Source organism: Oncorhynchus masou, unplaced genomic scaffold (genome assembly GCF_036934945.1).
Source record: "Oncorhynchus masou masou isolate Uvic2021 unplaced genomic scaffold, UVic_Omas_1.1 unplaced_scaffold_1493, whole genome shotgun sequence".
Taxonomy (NCBI): Eukaryota; Metazoa; Chordata; class Actinopteri; order Salmoniformes; family Salmonidae; genus Oncorhynchus; species Oncorhynchus masou.
In genome coordinates, this window is record NW_027004934.1 from 63,941 (window position 1) to 72,207 (window position 8,267).

The window sequence follows — 8,267 nt, forward strand, 5'->3', positions numbered from 1 at the left end:
GCGCTCTCAAGCGCTCGTCTCTCGCTCTCCTCAAGCTCTCGCTCTCGCTCTCGCTCTCCTCTCTCGCTCTCTCGCTCGCTCTCGCTCTCTCAAGCTTCTCTCGCTCTCCTCGCGCTCTCTCTGCTCTCTCTCTCTCTCAAGTCTCTCTCGCTCTCCCTCTCTCTCTCTCAGTCTTTCTCTTAATATTCCACTCCCTCTTTCTGCAGGTTCACTCGGCCTGAGCATCTAGGAAGCAGTGCCAAAATCAAATGTGGCGGTTGCCATAGTTACCAGGAGTCCACCAAACAGCTGACGATGAAGAAGCTCCCCATCGTGGCGTGTTTCCATCTCAAAGTGAGTCTCTCTCTGCTCCTCTCTGCTCCTAGCCAATCACAAGAGGACCACTAAGGACCAGCCATGACCACTAAGGACAATCTATTGAAAAATAATATAAGAACTTATCATATAATAATGAAGTATAATAATATGTAATAAATATATTGAAATATACGAATATAAGAAAATATCATGTTACACAATGCATTCTCACTGTATACTTATAGATCCCTATTATAACTACTGGTAGAAGGATTTGTGTGTGGAAAGATTTGCCTTCCATTACTGTCACTACACACACACACAGTCTTCTACACGGTTTATTTATGGAGTATGGGGAAGCCATACATAAACTTTTAAAAATGTTCCTAGGACTATGCTGAACGTGGGAATCTCTCTTCTCTTCAGACTGATCCATCTATTACCATCAGGGCTCCAGTCTGACAGAGCTCTCTACTTCTCACATGTAATCCCTCCTCAGAATGACAAGAAGATCAGGGAGGAGTCTAAATAATGTCTCTCTCTCTCTCCCTCCCCTCTGCTCTCCTTCTACCCCTCTCCCTCTTCCCCTCTCTCCTTTCTGCCCCCTTCTCTCTCTTTCCCCCTTCTCTCTCTTCCCCCCCTCAGTCTCTCTCTTTTCCCCCTCTCTCCTATCTGCCCCCTTTCTCCTATCTGCCCCCTCTCCCTATCTGCCCCCTCTCTCCTATCTGCCCCCTCTCTCCTTTCTGCCCCCTTCTCTCCTTTCTGCCCCCCCAGCCATTCTCTCTTTTTAAGAACCCTTCTCTCCTTTCTGCCCCCACTTCTCTGTCTTTTCCCCTTTTTCCCTTCTTCTCTCCTTTCTGCCCCCCTTCTCTCTCTTTTCCCCCTTTTCCCCTTCTCTCCTTTCTGCCCCCCACTCTCTCTCTCTTTTCCCCACGGTTTTCCCCCTTCTCTCCTTTCTGCCCCCCTTCTCTCTTTTCCCCCCATTTTCCCCCTTCTCTCCTTTCTGCCCCCTTCTCTCTCTTTTCCCCCTCCCCCTCTCTCTCCTTTCTGCCCCCCCTTCTCTCCTTTCTGCCCCCTTCTCTCTCTTTTCCCCCTTCTCTCCTTTCTCCCCCTTTCTCTCTCTTTTCCCTCTCCCCCTCTCTCTCTCTTTCTGCCCCCCTTCTCTCCTTTCTGCCCCCTTTCTCTCTCTTTTCCCCCTTCTCTCCTTTCTGCCCCCCCTTCTCTCTTTTTCCCCCTTTTCCCCTTTCTCTCCCCCTTCTGCCCACCCCTTCTCTCTCTTTTCCCCCTCTTCTCTCTTTCCCCCTTCTCTCTCTTTTCCCCCTTCTCTCTCTTTTCTCCCTCTTCTCTCTCTTTTCTCCCTCTCCTTTCTGCCCCCTTCTCTTTCCCTCCTCCCCTCTTCTCTCTTTCCTCTCTCCACTCTCTTTCCCCTCTTCTCTACCTCTCCCCTCTTCTCTTCTTTCTCTCCCTCCTAACTCTCCCTCTTCTTTCTCTCCCTCCTCTTCTTTCTCTCCCCTCTCTTCTCTCCTCTCCCCCTCTCTTCTCTCCCTCTCCCCCTCTCTTCTCTCGCTCCTCTCCCCTTCTCTTCTCTCCCCCTCTCTTCTCTTCTCTCCCTCCTACCTCCTGGGGTGTAGCGGTTTGAACACTCTGCCAAACTGAGGAGGAAGATCACCACCTATGTCTCCTTCCCTCTAGAGCTGGACATGACACCTTTCATAGCTTCCAGGTGAGGTCTCACACACACACACACACACACACACACTGCAGATCTAAGCTCTGGTTTGGAAATAAAAAACCCTCACTCCTCGTGCTCCCGCACTATAAAATAATGATGAGTGTATGAACGCTGTGTGTTCTCCATCCTCCACCTTCCTACTGCCTGTCGTATACCCTGCCTTCCTACTGTCTATCGTATACCCTGCCTTCCTACTGTCTATCGTATACCCTGCCTTCCTACTGTCTATCATATACCCTGCCTTCCTACTGTCTATCATATACCCCGCCTTCCTACTGTCTATCATATACCCCGCCTTCCTACTGTCTATCATATACCCTGCCTTCCTACTGTCTATCATATACCCTGCCTTCCTACTGTCTATCGTATACCCCGCCTTCCTACTGTCTATCATATACCCTGCCTTCCTACTGTCTATCATATACCCTGCCTTCCTACTGTCTATCGTATACCCTGCCTTCCTACTGTCTATCGTATACCCTGCCTTCCTACTGTCTATCGTATACCCTGCCTTCCTACTGTCTATCGTATACCCCGCCTTCCTACTGTCTATCGTATACCCCGCCTTCCTACTGTCTCGTCATATACCCTGCCTTCCTACTGTCTATCATATACCCCGCCTTCCTACTGTCTATCATATACCCCTGCCTTCCTACTGTCTATCATATACCCCGCCTTCCTACTGTCTATCATATACCCCGCCTTCCTACTGTCTATCATATACCCTGCCTTCCTACTGCCTGTTCGGCATTGAACATGCTTTGATCATGCGGCTCTGGCTGTAGTGTTCGGGAGTCATGGGGCTCTGGCTGTAGTGTTCGGGAGTCATGGGGCTCTGGCTGGAGTGTTCGGGAGTCATGGGGCTCTGGCTGTAGTGTTCGGGAGTCATGGGGCTCTGGCTGTAGTGTTCGGGAGTCATGGGCTCTGGCTGTAGTGTTCGGGAGTCATGCGGCTCTGGCTGTAGTGTTATCGGGAGTCATGCCTTCTGGCTGTAGTGTTCGGGAGTCATGGGGCTCTGGCTGTAGTGTTCGGGAGTCATGCGGCTCTGGCTGTAGTGTTACGGGAGTCATGGGGCTCTGGCTGTAGTGTTCGGGAGTCATGGGGCTCTGGCTGTAGTGTTCGGGAGTCATGGGGCTCTGGCTGTAGTGTTCGGGAGTCATGGGGCTCTGGCTGTAGTGTTCGGGAGTCATGGGGCTCTGGCTGGAGTGTTCGGGAGTCATGGGGCTCTGGCTGGAGTGTTCGGGAGTCATGGGGCTCTGGCTGGAGTGTTCGGGAGTCATGCGGCTCTGGCTGTAGTGTTACATGGGGCTCTCATGGGGCTCTGGCTGTAGTGTTCGGGAGTCATGGGGCTCTGGCTGGAGTGTTCGGGAGTCATGGGGCTCTGGCTGGAGTGTTCGGGAGTCATGGGGCTCTGGCTGGAGTGTTCGGGAGTCATGGGGCTCTGGCTGGAGTGTTCGGGAGTCATGGGGCTCTGGCTGGAGTGTTCGGGAGTCATGGGGCTCTGGCTGGAGTGTTCGGGAGTCATGGGGCTCTGGCTGGAGTGTTCGGGAGTCATGGGGCTCTGGCTGGAGTGTTCGGGGTCATGGGGCTCTGGCTGTAGTGTTCGGGGTCATGGGGCTCTGGCTGGAGTGTTGGGGTCATGGGGCTCTGGCTGGAGTGTTCGGGAGTCATGGGGCTCTGGCTGGAGTGTTCGGGAGTCATGGGGCTCTGGCTGGAGTGTTCGGGAGTCATGGGGCTCTGGCTGTAGTGTTCGGGGTCATGGGGCTCTGGCTGTAGTGTTCGGGAGTCATGGGGCTCTGGCTGTAGTGTTCGGGAGTCATGGGGCTCTGGCTGTAGTGTTCGGGAGTCATGGGGCTCTGGCTGTAGTGTTCGGGAGTCATGGGGCTCTGGCTGTAGTGTTCGGGAGTCATGGGGCTCTGGCTGTAGTGTTCGGGAGTCATGGGGCTCTGGCTGTAGTGAGCGGCAGAGAAATAGGAGAGTGTAGGAGGCTCTCCTGTCTGTCTGCTTATTATGCAGGACACCCCTGCCACCTAGTGGGTGTGTGGGACACTTTCATGTCATCCTCTGGGGTTCTTTGTACTTTAAATAGTTTGTAACTGTAGAAATGTCTTGGCCCCAAAATCAATCGATCAATCAAACCAAGACACAGTATTATGTCTGAATACTCATGACAGAATTCTAGTATGTGGAAACACTTTCCTTCATAACACTGTAAACGGTGACATAACTTATTGTAGTAACAGTCACTCTTGAACTAACACTCCTACTTCCACTGACTTTGTTGAGGAAACAGGAGCTCACTATGACTGACTGATATGTGGGTTTCTCACCCAGCTACCTTAAGATGAAAACACTTTACGTCACAGGGGATAAGAGCATCAGCTTAATGACTACTATAGAAATGTAGCCTTCACTGTGAGACTGAATGCCTTTATGTAACCTGGTTGTTTCAAGTCGACTGTAACCATGTATGTTGGATGATGTTCTTCTCACTGTCCCGTGTCAATGTCGTGGTTGTCATTTGATATTAGCATGTGACAGTGTCTCTGTCCTCTACAGTAAGGAGAGCAGGATGAATGGCCAGTATCAACAGACAGTAGAAGTATTAAACAACGACAATAAGTAAGTATGTTGATGTTTATTCTGTTATGGTAAACAACGTATCACCAGTAAACAGCACCAGATCTGGCTTCAAGTAAGATTGAAATGTTGTTTAAACATTTGATCTGTCTGGGCTTGATTGAGCTTGCCTTGCACAACGGAACCAAGAAAATCGTTGAAAAAGTGCAAACATGGCCCCACCCAGCACTCCAGACGAGCTAAAACCACCGCTGAATGGACTTGACATTTCCATTAGTATTTGAAGCCTGGTCTGAATAACACCTTATTCTAATGTTGATGGGTTTCCATGTCTGCCGTTTGACATTTATTTGAGAACGGAAGCACAGGAAAAAAAGCTAGATTCATCTCATAACTGTTTCCATTCTAGCGCAACAGCGAATGCTAACGGCGTGGAGCTTCCTAGTCCGACTCCCAAATGAAATCAATTTAAACACTATTAAATGGAGCTCCATTTTTGTCCTCCATGGTGGTTCCAATGGCATTGGTTATCCCAGACATTTACCAGGGTTGAATGGGTCCGTGTTATACAGTACCATGTCTAGTTGGTACAGGAGTGTTCATCACCATGGTCCCTGTGACTGTTTTCATGGATTGGATGAAGGCCATTGACTGTCCCTCTGACTCGTTGACATGGTCAGAGAAATGGATGTGTAAACTAAGAGGAATAGGTGAAGCCAGAATAATCAGGTGAAGTCAATATATACCACCTGCTGTGCTATAAAGTACTTAAAGTCAACCTCGCTTCCTTCTCCACTGTCTCTGTGTGTGTGTTGTGGTGGACCAGATAGTCTCTGTTTAACTGTCTTTGTGTGTGTGTTGTGGTAGACCAGGGAGTCTCTGTTTAACTGTCCACTGTCTCAGTGTGTGTGTCGTGGTGGACCAGGTATTCTCTGTTTAACTGTCCACTGTCTCAGTGTGTGTGTTGTGGTGGACCAGGTATCTCTGTTTAACTGTCCACTGTCTCAGTGTGTGTGTTGTGGTGGACCAGGTATTCTCTGTTTAACTGTCCACTGTCTCAGTGTGTGTGTTGTGGTGGACCAGGTATTCTCTGTTTAACTGTCCACTGTCTCAGTGTGTGTGTTGTGGTGGACCAGGTATTCTCTGTTTAACTGTCCACTGTCTCAGTGTGTGTGTTGTGGTGGACCAGGTATTCTCTGTTTAACTGTCCACTGTCTCAGTGTGTGTGTTGTGGTGGACCAGGTATTCTCTGTTTAACTGTCCACTGTCTCAGTGTGTGTGTTGTGGTGGACCAGGTATTCTCTGTTTAACTGTCCACTGTCTCAGTGTGTGTGTTGTGGTGGACCAGGTATTCTCTGTTTAACTGTCCACTGTCTCAGTGTGTGTGTTGTGGTGGACCAGGTATTCTCTGTTTAACTGTCCACTGTCTCAGTGTGTGTGTTGTGGTGGACCAGGTATTCTCTGTTTAACTGTCCACTGTCTCAGTGTGTGTGTGTGGTGGACCAGGTATTCTCTGTTTAACTGTCCACTGTCTCAGTGTGTGTGTTGTGGTGGACCAGGTATTCTCTGTTTAACTGTCCACTGTCTCAGTGTGTGTGTTGTGGTGGACCAGGTATTCTCTGTTTAACTGTCCACTGTCTCAGTGTGTGTGTTGTGGTGGACCAGGTATTCTCTGTTTAACTGTCCACTGTCTCAGTGTGTGTGTTGTGGTGGACCAGGTATTCTCTGTTTAACTGTCCACTGTCTCAGTGTGTGTGTTGTGGTGGACCAGGTATTCTCTGTTTAACTGTCCACTGTCTCAGTGTGTGTGTCGTGGTGGACCAGGTATTCTCTGTTTAACTGTCCACTGTCTCAGTGTGTGTGTTGTGGTGGACCAGGTATTCTCTGTTTAACTGTCCACTGTCTCAGTGTGTGTGTTGTGGTGGACCAGGTATTCTCTGTTTAACTGTCCACTGTCTCAGTGTGTGTGTCGTGGTGGACCAGGTATTCTCTTTTTAACTGTCTCTGTGTGTGTGTTGTGGTGGACCAGGTAGGTACTGTTTAACTGTGTGTGTTTGTGGTAGACCAGGGATAACTGTCTCTGTGTGTGTCTTGTGGTGGACCAGGTATTCTCTGTTTAACTGTCCACTGTGTGTGTCTTGTAGAGGTGGACCCATTATGATTTTTCAACACCGATACAGATTATTGGAGGACCAAAAAAAAGCTGATACCGATTAATCGGCCAATTTAAAATAAAAATAAAATATATATATATATATATATATATATATCTATATATATATTATATATATATAGTAATTTTTTTCATTGTAATAACGACAATTACAACAATACTGAATGAACACTTATTTTAACTTAATACAATACATTAATAAAATCAATTTAGCCTCAAATAAATAATGAAACATGTTCAATTTGGTTTAAATAATGCAATAAAACAGTGTTGTAAGTAAAAGTGCAATATGTTTCTTGCTCAGAACATGAGAACATATGAAAGCTGGTCGTTCCTTTTAACATGAGTCTTCAATATTCCCAGGTAAGAAGGTTAGGTTGTAGTTATTATAGGAATTATAGGACTATTTCTCTCTATACGATTTGTATTTCATATACCTTTGACTATTGGATGTTTTTATAGGCACTTTAGTATTGCCATTGTAACAGTATAGCTTCCGTCCCTCTCCTCGCTCCTCCCTGGGCTCGAACCAGGAACACATCGACAACAGCCACCCTCGAAGCAGCGTTACCCATGCAGAGCAAGGGGAACAACTACTCCAAGTCTCAGAGCGAGTGAAGTTTGAAACGCTATTAGAGCGCACCCCGTCAACTAGCTGGTCATTTCACATCGGTTACACCAGCCTAATCTCGGGAGTTGATAGGCTTGAAGTCATCAACAGTGCTTGAAGCACAGCGACGATCTGCTGGCAAAACGCACGAAAGTGCTGTTTGAATGAATGCTTACGAGCCTGCTGCTGCCCACCACCGCTCAGTCAGACTGCTCTATCAAATCATAGACTTAATTATAACATAATAACACACAAATACGAGCCTTAGGTCATTAATGTGGTAGAATCCGGAAACTATCATCTCGAAAACAAAACGTTTATTCTGTGTGAAATACGGAACCGTTCCGTATTTTATCCAACGGGTGGCATCCATCAGTCTAAATATTGCTGTGACATTGCACAACCTTCAATGTTATGTCATAATTACGTAACATTCTGGCAAATTAGTTCTGCAACAACCCAGGCGGCCCAAATTGTTACATATACCCTGACTCTGTGCAATGAACGCAAGAGAAGTGACACAATTTCACCTGGTTAATATTGCCTGCTAATGTGGATGTCTTTCAGCTAAATATGCAGGTTTAAAAATATATACTTCTGCGTATTGATTTTAAGAAAGGCATTGGTGTTCATGGTTAGGTACAGTCGTGCAACGATTGTGCTTTTTTTCGCAAATGCGCTTTTGTTAAATCATCCCCGTTTGGCGAAGTTGGCTGTCTTTGTTAGGAAGAAATAGTCTTCACACAGTTTGCAACGAGCCAGGTGGCCCAAACTGCTGCATATACTCTGACTTTGTTGCAAGAGAAGTGATACCATTTTTCTTAGGTAAAAGAAATTAATGTTAGCAGGCAATATTAACTAAATATGCAGGTTTA

The 8,267-nt window shown here is 47.4% G+C and overlaps 1 pseudogene; it reads left to right on the plus strand.

Moving 5' to 3' along the window:
* LOC135531021 (ubiquitin carboxyl-terminal hydrolase 22-like) overlaps positions 1 to 8,267 on the plus strand; it is a 34,075-nt pseudogene that overhangs the window by 19,999 nt on the left and 5,809 nt on the right.